We start from the raw sequence: 23,303 nt of genomic DNA on the forward strand, positions 1-23,303 counted from the left end.
ACACCACCCTTATGGCAGAAAGTGAAGAGGAACCAAAAAGCCTCTTGATGAAAGTGAAAGAGGAGAGTGAAAAAGTTGGCTTAAAGCTCAACATTCAGAAAACGAAGATCACGGCATCTGGTCCCATCACTTCATGGGAACTAGATGGGGAAATAGTGGAAACAGTGTCAGACTTTATTCTGGAGGGCTCCAAAATCACTGCAGATGGTAACTGCAGCTGTGAAATTAAAAGACGCTTACTCCTTGAAAGGAAACTTACAACCACCCTAGATGGCATATTAAGAAGCAGAGATATTACTTTGCCAGCAAAGGTCTGTCTAGTCAAGGCTATGTTTTTTCCAGTGGTCATGTATGGATGTGAGAGTTGGACTGTGAAGAAAGCTGAGCACTGAAGAATTGATGCTTTTGAACTCTTGAGAGCCCCTTGGACTGCAAGGAGATCCAACCAGTCCATTCTAAAGGAGATCAGTCCTGCGTGTTCTTTGGAAGGAATGATGCTAAAGCTGAAACTCCAATACTTTGGCCACCTCATGCGAAGAGTTGACCCATTGGAAAAGATTCTGATGCTGGGAGGGATTGGGGGCAGGAGGAGAAGGGGACGACAGAGGATGAGATGGCTGGATGGCATCACTGACTCTATGGATGTGAGTTTGAGTGAACTCTGGGAGTTGGTGATGGACAGGGAGGCCTGGCGTGCTGCAATTCATGGGGTCCCAAAGAGTCGGACACGACTGAGCAGCTGAACTGAACTGAACTGAACTGAAAAACAAAACTGAAGAAAATCACTTAAATCTATCCATAGTTTATGGAACAGGTAGGAGTATTAATACAGAAACATGGTTGAAAGGTCAAGAGTAGGATATTAGATGCCACTGGTTTCAAACCCATCCCTGGGCTGTCTTGAGGTCTGTAATTATTTTAGGACCCAGGAGGAGTCTGACTTTGAGTTGGAGGAGCAGCTAACAGAAATCTCTTGCGGTTGGGCCAAGTTCCCACTCCTCTCCTGGAAGTCGGGATGCGATCTCCATCTAGGGAGATGCTTAGGTGAGTAGGAGGAGTGGCCTATGATGCAGGTGAATGTGGAGGAAAGCACAGAAGGCAGCTGGTTCCTGAGAAATGCCTCCCAATGATCAGCTCTTGCCCACCTCACTTCCTCCTCCAAACCTGGGTGGAAATATGAAGCCACCATTCACTGGTGGTTACTCATTCTGATGACAGAAGCTGATTGCAACAAAATGTCATTTCGCAGCTGTTTGTTTCCACTTCTACTTGCCTGGTCCTCCCGCCCTCCCCCGCCCCGCCCCAATTCAGACTGAGCTGTCTACATCATTCCTTTTGTCTTTTCAGGTGGAGACGGCATAATGGTACCCATGTCAGTGACATAGAAGACTCTGTCCTCTCAGCCCTGGGCTTTGTCCCCAGGGGAAGGGGCAAGAGGTAAACGTAAAATCTGATTGGCTTGTGCTGTGTGGAACTGCAAAATCTCAGTGCCAAGATTGGCATCCACCCTCCTGCTTCCCCCTCCACTTCCTTCTGCCTTAGGCTGAGTTACCATCACAGTTATTCTGCCTGGAGCTCCACCATGGCCGTAGTTGACTGGACCAGAGTAAACACCTGACCTGGCTGGGCCAATCACAGCCTTCCCTGAGAATTTGGAAATGGGCCTCAGAGACATGGAAAAAGTCCCACTAAAGGTTCTTTACCTTTGCTCTGTGTTGAAATTGCCCAGGGAATTCAGAACCACCACCACCCACCCACCCCCCCAACACACGCATGCACCCCTGATCTGTTTTCAGTACAGCCTGTTCTGCAGAGCCTCCTAGGGCAGCTAGGCACAAGTGTGCAGAGAGGCAGACACACGGAGTGTTTTTGAAGTGGATCTTCAGAGAGAAACTGGAATGAGAAACTCTCACTCTAGAAAGAGTTAGACAGTGATTTTGACCCATGATAGTTCTCTATTTCCAGATTTCCAGCTCCCTGGGGCCTCACTTAGCTCCTGCCCTTGAATCCTCCTTTTAAAATGTTTCTTCGGAAGCTACTTTGAGTACACGATGTGCTACCACACAGTGAACCTTTACCAAGGCTTTCTCACAGCCCTGCCAACACTGGTCACTGCAATCTGCTTATGGTTTTACTAATTAATTTATTTCTATTTGCTTTTTTGGTTGCTTGGGGTCTTTGTTGCTGCGTGTGAACTTTCTCTAGCTGTGATAGTCAGGGACTACTCTCTAGCTGTGGTGTAGGGGTTTCTCACTGTGGCGGCTTCTCTCGTGGAGCACGGGCTCTAGGGCCCGCAGGCTTCAGTAGCCGTGGTACACAGGCTTAGTTGCTCCACAGAATGTGGGATCTTCCCAGAGAAGGGATCAAAGCCACGTCTCCTCCATTGGCAGAAGGATTCTTAACCACTGAACCACCAGGGAAATCCCAATTTGCTGATTTTTCCTCAGAAACCTCTCTTGCATCTCATCCTTATGGGCTTTTCAGTGGGGTTCTCATCTTTACCCTCCCTGAGTGGGCTCCCTGGCCTCTTCTCTCTTATCCAGCCTCCACATAAAACAGATCCAATCCACTCACCCCAAAATTTAGGGTCCTTTACTGGTTCCTCATTACCCATTAAAAACAACAAAATAGTTCTGTATAAACTGGCCTGTTTTGTTGACCTATTTTTAAACTGACGTGTAAAAATATCTCCTATGTTACTAACTAGGGGGGTTGGCAGGGAATGCAGGTTAATAGGTATACGATCTTTTAAAATGTGATTTAAATTTGAATACATAAAAATACCTGCCAAAATTTAGGAGATGGGGAGGACATTTATTAAGCTATTAGCAGAGGTTTCCTTGGTATGATGATTTTGGATGTGCAAAGAAGAAATTTCCATTGTGTAGTACTTTCTGTAACATTTGATAAAGGATGAGGAGTACAGGTAATTTTTCATTTTTTCTATTTTCCTCCAATATATTTGTAAAACTGTCCAAGGTCCTTCATATTCTTGCCCCCACCTACTTCCCAGTATCCCCTCCCACACTCTGCTTCACATGTCCTCCAACTGTTCTAAACTTTTCACCCTTCCCCAAACTTAGCACCCCCTCTCATGCAACTATGGCATTGCCTGTTCCATGGCTTTTTCCTGAAATACTTGTATTTCATTCTTCCTCTGAAGTGCTTCTACTTTTCTCTTTTGACTCAGCTCAAATATCACTTCCTCTGAAGTGATAAGCACGCTTCTTGCATGCTTAGTTGCTCAGTAGTGTCTGACTCTTTGCGACTCCACGGACTGGAGCCCACCAGGCTCCTCTGTCCATGGGATTTCTCAGGCAAGAATACTGGTTGTTGTTGTTTGGTTGCTAAGTTGTGTCCAACTTTTTGTGACCCCATGAACTGCAGCATGCCGGGCTTCACCATCCTTCACTATCTCCTGGAATCTGATGTAATTCATGTCCATTGAGTCAGTGATGCCATCCAACCAACTCATCCTCTGTCATCCCCTTATCCTCCTGCCCTCAATCTTTCCCATCATCAGGGTACTGTAGTGGGTAGCCATTTCCTCCTCTAGGGGATCTTCTAGACCCAGGGATTGAACCTGCATCTCCTGTATCTCCTACATTGCAGGCAGGTTCTTTACCTGCTGAGCCATCTGGGAAGACTTCTTATACTGATCAATCTCTATCCTACATCAGAGTGAGTTGTTCTGTCCTAAGGACCCCATGGTGCCCTGCTTCTATGTCTGCTTTAACACCTTGGAACTGTGTTATGATTGATGAGATCACTGCTGCTAAGGCAGCAATCGTGTGATCAATCACCTTCAAGGAGGATCAGTCACCTCCTTGAAGGTGAGGGCTGAGACTTACTCATCTCTATTTCTTCTGTTTGTATTAGTAGCAGAGAACAGGACTAATAATGGCTGCACAGAAAATAGTGGCTGACTGAATAAATGAGTGAACAGGCTATGCCACACAAGCTAGAGCCCTGATGCAGGGCTGCAGCTTTTCCCCACCTCTACCAGATAAAACCAACCAACCAACTAGGACTCCTGAGCCAGCTTCAAGCACAGAGTTGGTGTTTTTCACCAGCCAGCTGGCTCTGTCACCAAGGAGGGATGGTAATCATTAACGTGACACTTTAAACATCAGAAAGCTTAGAAAGAAACATGTTTCTAGTGGTTAGTGGCTAAGATTGAAATCATGAGGCTATTCCTATTCTGAAAACTGTTGAACTGATGGATGAGAGTTGATGTCAGTGTGTGCACTCACTGCTCCCTCCCTCCCAGCATCTAGAAAGAATTCTCTAATTGTGTACTCTTGACTTCTCCCCAACTTGGGAAAGATCCTTTTGCTGGGAGAGAAGCCACATGGAGCCATAGAACACGGTCCCAGGGAGAAAGGGAATGGGGGTGGAGGCAGAGGATAGAGGAGATTTCTTCAGGGATAGGAGGACAGCCTCTCAAAACAACTCTGAGCCAAGGAGATGGAAGCGAAAATGTGCATGTTCACGAATTCCTGTCTTTGTCTAGCTTCTGTAATGACTTGAGTGAGGAATGAGAAAGAAAGAAATTCTTTTAAAATTATATTTTAGCTGTTGTCCTGTGCTTCTGAAATGTGACACTGTCCTGAGGCCAGCACATAAGAGTTAGTTTTGTAAGATTCTTAGTGGAGGAGAAGGGACTGCAAACGGATGAAAGCATGCCTTTCACTCAAGGGTTTGCTAGCTCCACAGGTGGCTCTGCCAAAAACACAGCCAGGGCAGGCAAAGGCTACAGGAGTCCTGGTACAGGTAGTCCTGACTGTGTGTGAGGAGACAGCCTGGATGGTGAGGCACTGCATGGAAGGGTAGGGGTGGAGGGCCACTACTCCCTGGGGCTCTTAGGCCAGGGATGTCCAGGAGTCTATGGAGGTGCCTGGAGGCAGAAACTCCGGGAAATCTCAATTTGGAGCCAGGTTACAGCTTGATGTGGTACCCTAGGAGAGCCTGAAACTAGACAGGCTTCCACCCAGACCAGGGATACCCCAGAAGCTGCCAGACCACTGGGTCGTGAAGCCCACCACTGGCAGGTGGTGGCTCTGGGGCAGCTAAGGTTTCTGATATCTCAACAGTAGCTTACTCAAAGAGAAGCCTCTAGGCTATACTCAGAATCTCCCCCAAAGTGGCTGCAGATCTTAGGATTAGATGGGGAAGATCCTGGGCCAAGACAAATGTTAAAGAGACAATAACACATATGGGTTGTTGTTGCTTAGTTGCTAAGTCGTGTCTGACTCTTTTGCGACCCTGTGGACAGGAGCCCGCCAGGCTCCTCTGTCCATGGGATTTTCCAGGCAAGAATACTGAAGTGGGTTGTCATTTCCTCCTCAAAGGGATGTTCCTGACTCAAAAATTGAACCCGAGTCTCCTGCACTGGCTTCCCTGGTGGCTCAGTGGTAAAGAATCTGCCTGCCAATCAGGAGACTCAGATTCGATTCCTGGGTTGGGAAGATCCCCTGGAGAAGGAAATGGTAACCCATTCCAGTATTCTTGCCTGGAAAATCCCCATGAACAGAGGAGCCTGGTGGGCTACAGTCCCTGGGGTCGCAAAGAGTTGGACATGACTTAGCAACAAACCAAACAACAACAATAACACATATGGGTTAATTAACTGTGGAGAGAGGAGCTCATGATCATGGCATCCCCTGTGGTCCAGGACTTATTACTGAAAAATTAAGCTTGGCCGAGGGAATAGCAAAGGTGAAGCAAAGTGGCTTGTTTGAAGGAAGGATCTTAGATGGCAAGTGGGGTGCATTTGACTACAAAAGCCAGAAGGTCTGATGTTGAGGCCTTGCCCACTGCTGACACTTTAAATAATATTGGACTCTCAGTTTGCACATGTGAAAAACAAGATCTCCGTATTTTATACACGAGAGTGTTTGGCACACAGTGTGCATTCATTCATTTATTCAGTGTGTAAAAACACTGAGCACTTGGTACGTGCCAGGCAGTAGACTGGGCACTGGGGACACAGGCGAGCAGGCAGATGCGGCCCCTGTCTTCGTGGGGCTTACATTCTACTGGAGCAGTCAGCATGCTGGATGCGTCTGGATCCTTCACTGCCTACCTGCTCCTGGGGCCCCTTTGTGTGGAATGGGCTTCAGCCGGTACTTTTAGAAATGGTTAGCAGGGAAGGGAAGACTCAGAAGAGCATATTTTAGGGCAGGCAGGGAAGTGAAGTTGATGCGGCCATAACTGTTTTCTCCAGAATAAAGGGTTTGTGGAGAAGCCGAAGAGCTTCCACGATAAAAACCAGGAAATGATTACAATCTCCTCCTAGCCATTTCCAAGAAAACCGTCTTCTTCCAGGTGGACAAAAACAGCAAAGATAATCACACCAACATTTTAACAGTTCTTCTGAATCAGTAGAATATTCAACAGGCCGTTTCTACAGAGGGACCAGAAAGTTGGAAAAGAGGACCACAGAGGAAAAATTAAAAGGACTGTGATGATCTGTTGCAAAGGTAAAACACCGTTTTGTTGTTTGTTGTTTAGTCGCTAAGTTGTGTCTGATTGTTTTGTGACCCCATGGACTGCAGCCCACCAGGCTTTTCTATAGTGGTGTTTCAGTTGAGGCTATCAGTCTATCTACACACCAGTTCTTTTCCCTCTCTATAGAGAATTCTTTAAATACAATATGTTTCTGTTGTGGTGGGAATTTTTTGAAGTGAGACATAGGGAAGGACTTCCTGACTCCAAGAATGGTTAGGTGCCAACCAAGTGAGGGTTATAGAATGCAATCAACCCTCTTACAGTTGAGAAAACAAACTTGGCCCATATGAATGCTTGCTATCAGATTCTATCCTTCAAGACTCAGTCTCATTGGTTATTATCTCTGGTGTGTAAGCAAGACCAGACACCTGCAGGCTGAAGGGGCTTCAATCCATTTAAAACCTCTCTCTCGAGTCTTCTTTTGAGCCTCCAGCCCACCTTGCCCAAGAGGCTGATCTTTAGGAGCTGTGTGAGGGCTCCGTGCCCTGGGCTTGACCTGGGTTTAGCCAGTGGGAAGCACCATCTGGGGGTCCTCCAGATAAGCTGGAGGAAGTTGAGGTGGATTGTCTCTCCAACCCCAGCTCGATGGTTGACACCTGCTAGGTTCCTTCATGGAGGCTGTAGCTTTTCCTACAGCTATGGTTGTAGGAAAAGGTGGCCTTTCCTACAGCTATGGTTCTCACTGGGTTCAGGGCAGTGCTCCCCCATCACATCTTCATGTCTAGAGGTGGTAACAGACTGTTGCCAAGCCTGAACTTAACCTAGCTCTGCTCAGACCTTTGTAAAGAGTCCTTTAACAAACCCGTCTTAGTCATCTCTTTAAGTGTATGTACCATCTGTCTCCAGCTGGAATTCTGACTCATACGCTCTCTGATTTAGACTTGAAGAATTTCTGAAATTTCATTCAACATTTATTTTAACAAAAGTGTTTGAGCAAGTACTTTATACAAGTGATAAATACTGAAAGACTTAATAATATCTAAATGTTTTTGAGTGTCTGGTATGTGCCAGGTAATAGACTAAACAATTTATATAATTTAATCATCACGATAATTTCGTGGTGATGCATTTTTAAACCTCTTTTCAGGTGTGGAAATAAGTGTTCATTGTAATTAAGTACCTTGCCTGAGGCTACATCACCAGTAAGTAGAGGAGGCAGGATTCATTCCCAGATGGGTTTCATTTTCAAACTTATAAACTTCTTCTCTTTATGGTCTCTTATATACTGTGATAATTATGATAGGGTATTCAGAGAAATGAGAAACAGAGGAGGAGGGAGGAATTCATATGCTAAGAGTTGGATACAGAAAACTACACTCTTTTTTCAAACTTGAAGATGAGTAGGAGGGCAAATCTCCACAGACAGTGCACTAGATGATAATTGTGTCAGATGAACTAGGAGTGCAGGAAGAGGATTTATACAAGGGCATTATGTGCAGTCGTATGTTTAGCAAGTGGTCCCCATCCTCCCCAAAAACCTGATTTACAGTGTTTACCAATCTCTGTGATGTAAATACTCCCACCATAGTTCATGTCAAGCCACTAATATGGCATCACTGAATGGGATGTGGGGAAGAGATGTGCAGAATTGGCTCTTGAGAGCAGGTACAGACCTGTTGCTGTGCATCACTGTGTTTATATGCAAGCGTGGGGAGTCAGGAAATAGCGTGTGTGTTTGGGGTACTCTAGGCTGGTAGGATCTGCAAGAGCAAGAGGAACAAGTGGCAGGGGAAGGTGGAATGGGGACAAGGATCAGAAAGGAGAGGAGGAAGAAAAGACCATGGGAGAGGGATCTGGCTGAAAGGCTGGAACTGGACTGTCTAATCTGGTACCCATACATTGATACTGATTGTGTGAAATGTGTCTGTTCCAAATGGGGATGTGCTGTAAATGTAAATTATACACTGGATTTCAAAGACTGTGTGTGTGTATTATTTATATATAACTATATATATAAATCTCAATATCTCTGTGTTGATTACATGTTAAACCACATATTAATATTTATAATTAATTTTACCTGTTTTCTCTTTACTTTTAAAAATGTGGCTACTAGAGAAAGCCAAACTACCTGTGTGGCTCACAATCTATTTCTTTTAGACGGCTTTGGGTCAGAGAATTTGGTCTTTATTCAACAGGCAACAGAGAGTCTTACAAGAGTTTTAAACAGATGTGGTCTGTTTCCCATAAAGATCCATCTGGTACAATGTGGAGACTGCTGAGCCCAGGCTAGAGGAAGGAGACTTGAGAATCCAGGCAGAGGGACGTGGCACTGGAGGAGGGAGAGGAGTGGGAATGAGGTGGGAGAGAGCAGATTGGATGGGACAGGGTGGCTGATTGCATGTGGAAGCTTGAGGGTGATGGACCACTGTCTAGGTGGAGTTATATTAACAGAGACTAGAGTACAGCAGGGATGACAGTTTCTTGGGGGAGATGATGAGTCTGGGGTGCCAGGGAACTTGCAGGTGTCCAGCAGGCAAGTGGGTACGGAGGTCTGGAATCCTGGTAGCACCATCTACAAACTCTATTCCGAATCAACCATCTCCCACCGCCTCTACTGCCGCCACCCCATCAAACCACCGTGATATCCTATCTGGGTCAGCACTGCAGCCTCCTAGCTGTCTGATGTGTTGGCCTGGCTTTTCCTCAAGTCTCAATCTACAGGCAGAGGCATCTTGTCGAAAGCACATCAGAACACAGCATGCTGCCCCTCAAAGTCTTCTGATGAATTCCGTGGCCCTCAGGGTTCACACCACTATGGACAATGGCTTAAGGCCCTATGCAACCTGGCCCCGCTACCCTGAGCCCCACTGCCGTCTCCCTCGGTGACCCTGCTCTAACCACGTGGGATCCCTCACTATTCCTGGGACTCACCAAGAATCCTCTTTGCCTCAGGCCTTTGAACCTGGTGCTCTTCCCCATGGGTTTCTTAGGAGGCGTCTCCCTCACCTCCTTCAGGTCTTTACTCAGCTACCCCTTCTTTGTGAAGCCTTCCTGCTCACCCCATTTAAAATGACACCCCATTCTTTCTTTCCCTTCTTTATTTCTTCATCAGCTTCTACCACTATTAATCATACTATAAATGTTACTTATTTATCATATTTTATGTCTGTGTCCCTCATTAGAATGTAAGCTCCTTAAAGCAGAAATTTTCTCTATTTTATTTTCTACTGCGTCCAAGAAATTGGAATGGTTCCTGGCACATAGTAGATACTGAAATAATATTTGTTAAATAAATGAATGAACTGTAGAAGACCAAGAAGACCAATGGGGTGAGTACATAAGACCTAGGAACAGACATGGCCTTGGAATTTGAGCTTTGACACTAGTCATTGTGACCTTGGGTTGGTTATTTAACATCTCTGAGCCTTAATTTCTCATCTATGAAATGGAGACATTAATAGTACCTCCCATAAAAGATCATTGTGAGGAGGTGTCCAGTCAAGAAATATTTATGGGCCCACTCCTGTGTGCCAGGAGCTGTATTTAAATAAGGATTAGACGAGAGAATTAATAGAAGAGTTGACATGGTGTATCCCATATTGCAAACCCCCCTGACACTGGCAGGGAAAGAGTGTTAGGCAGTCAGGAGACAGGGCTGATCTGGGAGTGAGTGTACTGGCCCAGGGGGAGTGAGCAGACTGTGAGTGAGGGGAGGGGACTGTGCTGACCTTGCTGAATTCACAGGGCTGGACCCCGTGAGGGGGAGCCAGGAAGCAGGCTGGACTTTAAAGTCTGGAATGGAAGGGGAATTCTGGTGTCATCATCAGTGTACCAGTGCCAGAATCCAAAATTGCAGACACAGGCTCTCCCTAAAGTGACGAGTCATCCCTCCCGGGAGAAATGACACCGTGGGGGCCCCCCTGTGAGGAACCACGGGCCATGAGAAGAACACTGTGACTTGTCAGGGTCCCACTGACTTCAAACGGGACTAGGGTTGGAGGCCCAAGTCCCCTGCCTCACTATCTGAAAATCCCATGAAAGAGCCGAGCCTCGTTCTGGGCAGAGTGGACAATGGCTCTTTGCCACCAGCCAGTGAAGAGTAAGTGAGAGCAACGATGAGGGCAGAGGTCTGAGGGGTCTGTGCCTGTGGGGGTCTCAGATGGCATGGAGAGGAGGGTCAAGGCTGGGAGGTCACAGTCAGGCAAGATGAGCACGTGGAGGACTGGGGGCCTTGCCCGTTCCCTCCGGACCCAGCCCCGCCCTGACCCTGGCTGCCTTGGGCTGAGCCTTGCTCTGGTCTTCCTGGTGGATTATTCTGGAGGACTTTCCAGGGAAGTTTGGAAGAAGCCCCTACCCTGCCTTCATGGCCCAGAATGAGGGAGCCCAGGATAGCAGTTTTTTCAATCACATGAGCCTCTCAGGCACGCTGGCTCCTTTGGTGCCCAGGAGGCTGTGCCACAGTGCCCACAACATGAAGCAGGGGACCCCAACGTGCTGTGGGAGGACCGGGCTGAGAAGCAAATCCTGAGGTGTAGCTTCTAGCTTTCCACCCATCCAAGTTAGAAACCACAGCTGCGAGCTCAGGGCGCTCCTTCCTCTAGCCCTCAGTAGTGTGTGTTACATAAGAGGCACCTGCAGCTCAACAAATCATTACAAAACGAATCCTATGTAACCATCACCTGGGATTCCCAGGTGGCTCAGTGGTAAAGAATCCACCTGCCAATGCTTGAGACGCAGGAGGTGTGGGTTTGATCCCTGGTCAGGAAGATCCCCTGAAGAAGGAAATGGCAACCCACTCCAGTATTCTTGCCTGGAAAATCCCATGGACAGACAAGCCTGGCGGGCTAATGTGCATAGGGTCTCAAAGAGTCAGACATGACTGATGGACTGAGCATGCATGCAACCACCACCTAAGCCATGAGGGGACCTTGGCCATCTCCCCTTCATTCCTCTCTGACATCTATCTCTTTCCTCCCCTAAAGGTAAGTACTGTGCTGACTTCTGAAACAATCATTCCCACGTGTTTTTGTTTGTATTTTACAAGGCAGCATAGTGCAGTGGTAAGAACATGGATTCTGAGGACAGAAGGTGTCCATTCACTTCTTGGTTCCTCTACTCACTTTCTGCATATCCTTGGGAAGAATACTTTATCTCTCTGTGCTCACTTTCTTTAAATGTGATGTGAAGATTATAACAGAATGAAGGCCGATGAGGCTGTTTAAAAGATTGACTCTGAGTTGGTATGTGTGTGGTGCGTGCGACGGTGCCTTGGGTAGTATGGGTGCTCTTTTTAGCATGCGTGCTAAGTTGCTCAGTTGTGTTTGACTCTTTGAGACCCCATGGACTGTTAGGCCACCAGGCTCCTCTGTCCATGGGATTCTCCAGGCAAGAATACTGGAGTAGACTGCCATTTCCTTCTCCAGGGGATCTTCCTGACCCAGGGATCAATCCCACGTCTCCTGCATTGCAGGTGGGCTCTTTACCACTAGGGCCACCTGGGAAGCCCGTCTCTTTGTAGTGTATCACCTAAATACACACCCCTTAGCAAACACGGTCTAGTTTGCTAGTTTTTTCTTAAACTGGGTGCTAATGAAGCATACTCTAAAACCAACCAATGAATAAAGCAAATAGATAAGTACAAACGCTATATAATGAAAGCAGCAATGATGGTGGAAGGGAGAAAGGATATGCTAGTGGCCGAAGTTCTGGAGATAGGAGGATGGGCTGGGGCATGAGGATAAGAGCACACAGAGGTGGCATACACAGATCATGGGGATTTATTTATAACTCAGCAGAGGGGTGTAACTGAGTGTGTTCCCGAATCTACACTCATACTGCTCGTTGCAAGACAGGCCAGTAAGTCCAGTTGCTGGGGCAAGGAATAGTGGCTTTATTTAGAAAGTCAGCAAACTGAGAAGATGGTGGACTAGTATCCCAAAGAACCTTCTTACCGAAGTTAGAATTCAGGTTTCTTTTATACTAAGAGTGGAGGGGGTGTGTTTGGTTGCTACAAACTTCTTGGCATGGAAATCCTTTATTCTTGCTGCTGTTTCCATAGGTCAGATCACAATATTCCTGTAAACCTCCAACAAGACAAATGTTATTCTCTGTTCTGTGACTTTTAATTTCTGTATGAATGGTTATACTATTCATATATTATATCATTTCTGGATGAAGCGTTATACCTTTGAAGGTTAGATCCTTGAGAACTGGCTATCATATGTATTTCAGGTTGTAGGCAACATTCTGTACTTGTAGCAAAAGCAATAGAATACAAAGGCTAAAGTAAAAGGAGCAGATCCAATATGGAGTCACACATGTTCTTCCATATTACAAGAGAACACAGCCTGGATTCAAGGAGTGGGAGGGGCTCTGGGGAGTGAGGCAACCTGTCCTTCCTCTCCCACCACCAGTACCCGGCGTGGTCCTCGTGGGCTTACCCTGCCTCCTTCACAGTGCATTCTGCCTCTGATTACTTGCCTTCACACTTCTCTCCCAGTTTCAGGGCCTGGGCGCAGGTCTCTGCCCTGACAGTAGATGTTTCAGTTTTGATGCAACCTGGACAGTGCTCTAAGGCACAAGGACCCCTGTGTTTGGAAGGAAAAGTCCTGTGCTTGGGGAACAAGAAGCTCCACTCCCAACTTCACTCTGGGTAGAGATGAATTGAAAATGTAGTTGTTCAGTGAACTTGTGCTATATACTTAGAAGTAGCAAATATTTCACTGAAATGATATGGTTTTCTTGGCTTTCTCTGGATCTGCCCACTCAATCTTCAGGCTTTCCCTGAGCTCTACTCACACAGATTCTGTTTTGCAGAAGTAGACACAGAGGCAGGGTAACTTGCCCCAGCTCATATGGCTAATAAGTGCAGGGGGGCTGGCCAGAGCTGTGCTTGTGACCAGTCACAGCTCTGCTCGAGAATCTTGGTATTGCTCCTTCAGCTCTGTGGACACACTGCTGAGCCTCCATGGGGTTCAGTTTCCCTGCTTGTGAGGAACAGGACTGTGGGTCACAGTGGTCACAGTGCCTGATTCACCATACATCACCAAGGCCTCCCACGGATGCAGACCAGCCCCGGGTACCTGGAGTCTCCATGAGAAGTAATATCACGGTCTCTGGCCCCCTTGGGGAACTTCTAATGTATCTGGGGGCACAACTGATGATACAAGATGGTGAATAATTAATTTCTCAAAGTGTGATTCAGACCAGAGTATAAGAAAGGGCTCTGGGAGGGCAGTTGAATGAGTCTTGACTAGTGGAAAAATAGATCATGTTAAAGCAAGAGCAAATCCTCCCTACTCAGTGCTAAAAATTACTTTTCTGTTAGGCAAGGGTCAGACACACTTGTCTGGCAGACAAATCATTGCCATCTGGTTCCCAGTCTGCCCAACTGGCCCCAGCCCCAGCGCAGCTGGTGGATGCACCTCATTTCAACGAAAGCATCAGCACTTAGAGGGTGTGTTTTCTCTTCCTCCGCATTATATGCTTCCTTATGTTGAAATATTTCTCCACGGGGCTATGCATGAGATGAAGAGGATGTATGGTGAGAAAGCAGAGCCCCAGAAATAGAAGGCTAGTTGGGATTGCGCAAAAGTCACTGAATGAGCCTGGTGACAGAGACACCACACACCCTGAGGTTGGTTTCTTCAGCCATTTATGTAGACGTGAGAAACGTGGTTTGACTGAACTGGGAATGGAAATCCTGGAGACAGTATTTTAAAGTGTTGAGCTTGGGCTGGAGAACAAGTCTTCAGTTTGTTTTGACGCATACGGCGGCATCCATCCAGGGGTCCTTGGTCGTCCAGCGGGCCGCTCCCTCTGTGGGTTTCCCTAGGGTTCTGGGCCGCCTCTGCTGCTCATCCTGCCGCTGCGAGGGTGATTCCAGGATGTCAGTGCTCACTGACAGGCTGCAGCCTCATAGCTTTATTTTTTAACTTTTCATTTAAATTTTAAAAGTTTTACATTTTTATTGAAGTGTGGTTGACGTACAGCGTTGTGTTAGTTTCAGGTGTACAGCAGTTTGTTGCTGTTTTTGTTGCTCAGTTGTGTCTGACTCTTTGCAACCCCATGGACTGTATGTAGCATGCCAGGCTCCTCTCCCCATGGGATTTTCCAGGCAAGAACAGTGGAGTGGGTTGACATTTCCTTCTCCAGGAGATCTTCCCCACCCAGGGAAAGAATCCTGGTCTCCTGCATTGCAGGCGGATTCTTTTCTGACTGAGCCACCAGGGAGGACCTATTGTGTATTATATACGGTTTCAGATTCTTTTCCCTTATAGGTTATTACAAAATATTGAGAATAGTTCCCTAAGCTGTACAATAGATCCTTGTTGGTTATCTGTTTTGTATATGTGAAGCGAAAGTCACTCAGTTGTGTCCGACTCTTTGCAACCCCATGGACTGTAGCCCACCAGGCTCTTCTGTTCATGGGATTTTCCAGGCAAGAACACTGGAGTGGGCTACCATTTTCTTCCCCAGGGGATCTTCCCCATCCAAGAATTGAACCTGGGTCTCCTATCTTGGAGGCAGATTCTTTACTGTCTGAGCCACCAATAGTGTGTATATTTTAATCCCAGTTTTGGAGTTCCAGATGAGAGTTGGCCATGGGCTGTGGACTCTCATATGTGGTTGCTGTCTGGGTATCTTCATTCCGCATCCCACAGGAACTTCTTCTCGACTAAACTCCCACACTTGCTTCTTCCCATCTGCTGTCTAGCTCAGTGAATGGCACCATCACTAACCCTCACCATCCCCCATGTGCAGATAGTCACCAGTTCCCACCTCTGTACCATCTTTCCACTCCATGGATGAGCCTCAGTTCAGGCCTGCATCTACATCCTACAGCAGCTCTGCCTTCCTACCTTCCAGTTTGCTCTCCTTGAACCCACCCTCCACATAGCAGCTAAAGCGCTTTCATAGCATGAATAGGAGGCACAACCCTCTACTTAAAGCTCCTCAAAGCCTGCCAGTTGCTTTGGGGATTTAGCCTAAACTCATTCAGTGTAAAGCACCATTCCTAAGTTGAGCTTGGTGTATTATTCCAGTGGTCTGGGACTTGGTTCTTATGGGAGCCTCACTCCAGGCCTGTGCATTCTCTGATAGGAATAGGGGATGGAAGAGGGGAAGTTGTTAAATGAAAATTTCTCTCTCTCCCAACAACCCCACTCCACCATATTTCTGAATTCAAAACATCCCGGCAGAGTCCAAGATGCTGTTTCTATGATAGCACATTTGAGTAACCCACTGACAAATCAGTAAGAAAATAACCCGTATGGGAAAAGAATTTGAAAAAGCATATATATAGGCTTACCAGGTGGAGCTGGTGGTAAAGAATCAGCCTGCCAATGCAGGAGATAAAAGAGAGGTGGGTTCAATCCCTATCTCAGGAAGATCCTTGGGAGGAGGGCATGACAACCCACTCAAGTATTCTTGCCTAGAGAATCCCATGGGCAGAGGAGCCTGGCAGGCTACAGTCCATAGGGTCACAAAGAGTCAGACATGACTGAAGCCACTTACACACACATGAAAACACATAAACACACACACGAACATACATAAACACATGCACACACAGCACTTTGCTGTACACCTGAAACTAACACAGCATTGTAAATCAACTGTACTTCAATTAAAAAAAAATACTTTACTGAAAAAAAGAAAGAAACGAAGAAAGAAAAATACAAACAGCTTAAGCCAATCATGGTAGACAACCAGGATAACCAGGGAAGAGAGCGGGAGCCTTTATTGCTCTTCTGGACCAGAGCCAACCCTCTCCTGCTGGGCCCTCACTGAACCTTGCCTGTAACTCTCTTGTGACATTTCATGTGATGTGGCATCTATTTATTTGTCGTTTGGTTTATCTCTTACTTTAAACAATCAGCACCTTGAGTTCGGGGAAGGTGCATCTGCATGCATCTTCCATATCTTTGCCCAGTGCATATCTTCTAGCCTAGAGCTGAGGAGGATCTCAGTATATGAACGGCCAATTATTTAATCATAATATTACATCCTTTCCTCAGTAACCGGGAACATTTATTAAAATAGCTTTCTAAAAATATCTCCCTATAATTAGAAAGATTATGTCCCTAATAAGTAACCTGTACTTAGAAATCAGTAATAAAAAAAGAAATTCCCTAAGAGAAAAGTTGACCAAAGACAATAGATAATTTAGAAAACAATTTACAAAAGAAACAATACCAATGGCCATGAAACATATGGCAGAGCTTGACCTCCATGTAAACAATGACAGTTACTGTTTCTAGGAGGTGGGAAAAACAGGAACTCTCTTGCACTGTTGGTGGAAGTAGAAATTTATAGAACCCTTCCTGAAAGAATTCAGTTCAGTTCAGTTCAGTCGCTCAGTAGTGTCTGACTCTTTGCGACCCCGTGAATCGCAGCACACCAGGCCTCCCTATCCATCACCAACTCCCAGAGTTCACTCAAACTCACATCCATCGAGTCGGTGATGCCATCCAGCCATCTCATCCTCTGTCGTCTCCTTCTCCTCCTGCCCCCAATCCCTCCCAGCATCAGGGTCTTTTCCAATGAGTCGACTCTTTACATGAGGTGGCCAAAGTACTGGAGTTTCAGCCTCAGCATCAGTCCTTCCAATGAACACCCAGGACTGGTCTCCTTTAGGATGGACTGGTTGGATCTCCTTGCAGTCCAAGGGACTCGCAAGAGTCTTCTCCAACACCACAGTTCAAAAGCATCAGTTCTTCAGTGCTCAGCTTTCTCCACAGTCCAACTCTCACATCCATACATGACCACAGGAAAAACCATAGCCTTGACTAGATGGACCTTTGTTGGCAAAGTAATATCTCTGCTTTTTAATATGCTATCTAGGTTGGTCATAACTTTCCTTCCAAGGAGTAAACATCTTTTAATTTCATGGCTGCAATCACCATCTGCAATGATTTTGGAGCCCCCAAAAATAAAGTCTGACACTGTTTCCACTGTTTCCCCATCTATTTCCCATGAAGTGATGAGACCAGATGCCATGATCTTAGTTTTCTGAATGTTGAGCTTTAAGCCAACTTTTTCACTCTCCTCTTTCACTTTCATCAAGAGGCTTTTGAGTTCCTCTTCACTTTCTGCCATAAGGGTGGTGTCATCTGCATATCTGAGGTTATGGATATTTCTCCCGGCAATCTTGATTCCAGCGTGTGCTTCTTTCAGTCCAGCGTTTCTCATGATGTACTCTGAAAGCAATTAAGCAATAGTAATTCAAAATTTCGAATTTACAGGATCTTTGACCCAATAGTCCAAGGACTCTGTCCTCTAGGAATAACTGGATAAGAGTACAAAGTTCATGTGCAAGAATATTAATTGCACCATTAATAATAAAACAGTTGAAAATGAAAACAAGTCAATCTTTTGTCATAGTGATTTGGTTAAATAAATCATGGTAACAGCCATATAATGGAATATTATGCGATTGTTAGAAGAGAAGCAATCTCTATATCTTTGCATTTCTATTGTTGTTGTTCAGTTGCTAGGTCGTGTCCAATTCTTTTTGACTCTGAGGACTGCAGTATGCCAGGCTTCTCTGTCCTTCACTATCTCCTGGAATTTGCTCAAACTCATGTCCATTAAGTCGGTGATGCCATCCAACAGTCTCATCCTTTATTGCCCCCTTCTCCTGCCCTCAATCTTTCCCAGCATCAAGGTCTTTTCCAATAAGTAAGCTCTTCACTTCAGGTGGCCAAAGTGCTGGAGCTTCAGAGTTTCATCCTTCCAATGAATATTCAGGGTTGGTTTCCTTTAGGATTAACTAGTTTGATCTCCTTGCTGTTCAAGGGACTCTCAAGAGTCTTCTCCAGCACCAAGGTTCGAAAGCTTCAATTCTTTGGCATTCAGCCTTCTTTATGGTCCAACTCTCACATCCCTACATGATATTTTTATTAATATAAGGAAAAAATGCCTGCAATATATCAAGTAAGAGAGACAGATTATAAAGCTTTTTATCCATCTACCTACCCACCCTTCCTTTCATTCAGCAAGAAAATAATAAAAGAGTATTATGAAACCATTAACAGTGATTATCACTGGATCAAGTTAGACTTTTTAGTGACTTTCATACTTTATTTTGATCTTGAGCCACTATAGCTCAGTTGGTAAAGAATCTGCCTGCAATGCAGAAGACCCGGATTTGATCTCTGGGTCAGGAAAATCCCCTGAAGGGAATGGCTACTCACTCCAGTGTTCTTGCCTGGAAAACTCCACGGACAGAGGAGCCCAGTGGGCTACAGTCCATGGGGTCACAAGAGTCAGACACAATTGAGTGACTAACACTTTTACTTTTTCATATTTTATTTCATATTTTGAAAAATTTACAATCAACAGTGTGATGTATTATTCTTATAATAGCAAAAACAATAAATTTGCCAAAATGGGGGAAAGTTTTTCTTCCTGTTGATTAAAAGAGCAATATGAGAGATTTATCTTTGCTTCCATTTGGGGAACATGTTGCCATGTGGGATAATTTCTCATCATGAGGCATCTTGGCTTGGTAGATTAGCCCCTGGTGGCAGAACTTCACAGCATATGGAATTTGTCCTGCATTTTTGACTCCAGCTTTCACTAAGTCCCAAGAAATACAAGATAACATTTTCATAGTCCATTCCTACACCAACAAAGGGGAACAAATTACATTTAATTTCCAACTATTGATGAATAAGAATTGTGTGGGTAAACACAACATATAAATAATAAACATCTTATCCATGCATTTTATCTCTTCTACCTCCTCTCCTCTCAATCATTCTTTTGTACACATTATCAAGACAAAATGAACTGATTTCCAATTTCTCTTTTGTGCCCCATGTGCTCTTGGCCAGACTTATTTTTAGAGAACTCTTGCCAATTCCTACTGACCACTAATTTCTTTTCTATCCAATCACAAAAGGTTAACTAATACAACTGTACATTTTTCCTTGGCATTGATGGCATGCTCATCTAAATATGTCTCCTGAAAATTCAACCTTCTCCCTTCTTAAGAAGCTATAAGTGCTTTGCCCTTTGGTCCACAATATTGATGTCTTTATGTTGATAAGACTTGATAAACTGGAAGTGGCATCTCTGGATGCCCTAGTAAGATGATATATGTGTTCTCAGATCAGATCAGATCAGTCACTCAGTAGTGTCCGACTCTTTGCGACCCCATGAATCGCAGCACACCAGGCCTCCCTATCCATCACCAACTCCCGGAGTTCACTCAGACTCACGTCCATTGAGTCAGTGATGCCATCCAGCCATCTCATCCTCTGTCATCCCCTTCTCCTCCTGCCCCCAATCCCTCCCAGCATCAGAGTCTTTTCCAATGAGTCAACTCTTCTCATGAGGTGGCCAAAGTACTGGAGTTTCAGCCTCAGCATCATTCCTTCCAAAGAAATCCCATGGCTGATCTCCTTCAGAATGGACTGGTTGGATCTTCTTGCAGTCCAAGGGACTCTCAAGACAGTGTTGGAAATAAACCTTACAGAGATTCCAGGGGTCAGCTATATGGTAAAGTTTTTAGGCTCCAGTATTCTGAACTATGCTGAACATTCTCTCCAAAGCAAAGGATCAGTTAATACATCTGCACCTCTTTACAACCATGAAGCAGGCACAGATCTTGGGAAGTCCTTCAGGTACTGGAAGCAGTATATATTGCCCTTGTGACTGCTTCATCCCATTTATCAGAGGACTTTCACATGACCGGCAATTTTGATTTGGTCCCAGAGAAAGACGGGGCTCTGCAGCAGGTCTAAGCTGCAGTATAAGGTGTCCTGCCTCCAGGGCCATGTGAACTGGAAAACCCCACAGTGCTGGAGGTACCTGCAGTAAAGGAGAGCACTGTGCGATGTCTCTGACAAGCTGCATTAGAGGAGATGCAGTGCAGATATCTACGTTCTAGAGCAAGGACATGCTATCTGTTGCAAGAAATAATGCACTTTTAAAACAGAAGCCCTTGGCAAGGTACTAAACCTGGGAAGAGACTGAACATCTTGCCAGAAGTCATCAAATACATGTGAATCCAGAACTACCCTTCAGAGACTGAGGGCTGTCATTCACACAAGTCATAAGGCTGGAGAGGCCCAGCATAATTCATCCTACAGAGGTCATGATGCAGCTAGGAGTGGGCCTGAGCAGGTCCAGGTCCAGAGGGCATGAATACTCTGACAAGTTGAACAGACTCACATATCAGCTGCTGCTGCTGCTGCTAAGTCGCTTCAGTCGTGTCTGACTCTGTGCAACCCCATAGACAGCAGCCCACCAGGCTCCTCTCTCCACAGGATTCTCTAGGCAAGAATACTGGAGTGGGTTGCCATTTCCTTCTCCGCTTGTGTTGAACTGACACTTCCCTATAACATTAAACCAATGGTCAGGAGTTCCCTGTGACCAGTTGGCAAAGGAGGGGAAAAAAATCCAGCCCTGACTCATGGAGGGCTGACTGGATCCGTTGGTGTGAGCTAAAAACAGACTGTGCTGCATCACAATTCCACTCAGGGGAGTCTGAAGAGAGTAGGAGGGCAGGAGAAAATCCTGCCCGTGGGCAGAGCTGCAGGCAGCGTAGCAGTCATCCTGTTTGTGAAGAGAGACACGTGGCTTTAATCCTGAGCTATGGCAGGTGGTTTGGCTGCTGGGTCAAGGGTCTGGATGCAATAAGACTGGAAGATTGGGGATGAGGTGATGTAGGGGAAAAGCACACAAAGGTGTCCCAAAGTGTAGGGATTATTATATCATATATGAATGCCCACCAGAGAGACTCTACTATAGAATCAGAGACTCAGCAACCAGCTGGACAGGATGACGTGACCTGCTTTCAGCCTTCCCAGTGCTGGTACAGTGGGCCTGTGAATGGAGTCACAAAGGTTATAGATGTAAAAGATATGAGAACAGTGAACAGATACAGCGTAGCAGAGTAAATGACCCCGATCATCATGAGGAGGTAGGGTTGCTGCTGCATCCTGGGGATAAGGAGGAATAGTTTGGAAATTCGGGGATTTATTGGAGGGAATACTTGGTGCCAGGTTTTAGCTGAAGATGGGTGATACCTGATGAGAGCATGGCAACCAAGGGTTCAGATCCTTCACGGATTAAAGTTTGTGTCATTTCAGCAAACAAGGCACCTAGACTGGTGGAACTGCTGGTGGAGAGAGTGGGAAATGGTGGAGGAAGGAGAAGTTGAAGGTCAGTTCCAGCCAAGAGACCAGCTGCAGTGGTGGGTGGGAGCTGCTTTTCTTTTAATGGCCCCATACCAGCCAATCTCTTTGGAAGATTGCCACCTGGTCACTACACTGCCTGCCCAGAGGTGCCTGGGAGTTTCCATTTCTTCAGGGCCCCCTTTAGCCAGGGCTGACAGTTTATGAGCACAAAGTCCAGCTCCTGGCTTTGATGGGGACCAGTTTATAAGTTGTATCTCATGAGACTTCACCTGAAATCTCACAACCTAGGGTCCCTACCTTTCCAGGCCTGATTCCCTCACTCTCCTATCAGTTTCTTCCAGGGCCTGTCTTGCTAAGCCACCAGCCCTGGAATCTTCCTCTCAGAGTCTGCTCTGGGTAGTCTCCTACCCCTTATGTAGATAAACAGAGGTAATAATAGGTGGCATTTGGCTTCTGCACAGCACTGTGGTAAGAGCTCTTACATAACAGGATCCACTGAATTCTCCAGAACCCCATAATGTGCTGAATAAACTCTCAGCAGCAGAGCTTAGGGCTTAAGGGCACAGATCCTGGAGCCCTACTGTGCTGTGCAACACTTAATTGCTCAGTCGTGTCTGACTCTTTGTGACACTATGGACTGTAGCTCACCAGGTTCCTCTGTCCGTGGGGATTCTCCAGGCAAGAATACTAGAGTGGGTTGCCATTTCCTTCTCCAGGGGCTCTTCCCAACTCAGGGATCGAACCCAGGTCTCCTGCATTGCAGGCGGATTCTTTACCATCTGAGCCACCAGGGAAGCCCAAGAATACTGGAGTGGTTAGCCTATCCCTTTTCCAAGGAATCTTCCCAAACCAGGAATTGAACCAGATCTCCTGCATTGCAGGCAGATTCTTTACCAGCTGAGCTACTAGGGAAGCCCGGAGCCCCACTATCTGGGGTCAAATTCCAGTTCTGCCAGTGACTGGCTATGTGATCTTGGCAGGTTACTGCCCTCACCTATAAAATGGGGATAATAATAGAGTCTACGTCACAGGCTATTTATGAAAATTTGATGAGTTTATGTAAAGCATTGGTATGCTTTGTAGATATTTGTTAAGTGAACAGGTACCTCACAGGTATAAGGAGCAGTCAAGACTTAGGAAGATTAATTAACTTGCTCAAATCCACCCAGCTAAAATAGTTAGCTATTTATGAAAATTTGATGAGTTTATGTAAAGCATTGGTATGCTTTGTAGATATTTGTTAAATGAACAGGTACTTCACAGATACAAGGAGCAGTCAAGACTTAGGAAGATTAATTAACTTGCTCAAATCCACCCAGCTAAAATGGTAAAGCCAAGACCTATAAGATTTCAAAAGTCAGTCTCAACTATGACACTACGCCACCTCTGGTCAGGCCTACTGCACCTTCGTTTGCTTTGTGCACGCATGCTAAGTTGCTTCAGTCATGGCCAACTCTTTGTGTCGGATTTAGAATACTTCAAAAGGCCCACTATTCTCTGAGGGCGCTCCACCCATCCCTGGCTGGCTTTTGTTGGGAGACAACAGAAAGAGCCTGGGTCTCGCTGGGGCCACCATGGGGCTGAGGCCAGCTCTGCATCACTGTATATATTGTCTTGTCTTGTAGAGGCTGTGGTGGTGGTGGTTTAGTCTCTGAGTTGTATCTGACTCTTGCAACCCCCTGGACTGTACCCCACTAGGCT

General features: G+C 45.9%; 1 long non-coding RNA gene across 1 annotated transcript in view; it reads left to right on the forward strand.

Moving 5' to 3' along the window:
• The first annotated feature begins 583 nt into the window (after positions 1-583).
• LOC112445986 (uncharacterized) overlaps positions 584-23,303 on the forward strand; it is a 35,775-nt gene continuing 13,055 nt past the window's right edge. Inside the window, exon 1 of the long non-coding RNA XR_009493912.1 lies at positions 584-6,482. This is a non-coding gene — a long non-coding RNA (uncharacterized lncRNA). The remainder of the gene's footprint in view (positions 6,483-23,303) is intronic.

The sequence above is a fragment of the Bos taurus genome, chromosome 3 (assembly GCF_002263795.3).
Source record: "Bos taurus isolate L1 Dominette 01449 registration number 42190680 breed Hereford chromosome 3, ARS-UCD2.0, whole genome shotgun sequence".
Lineage (NCBI taxonomy): Eukaryota > Metazoa > Chordata > Mammalia > Artiodactyla > Bovidae > Bos > Bos taurus.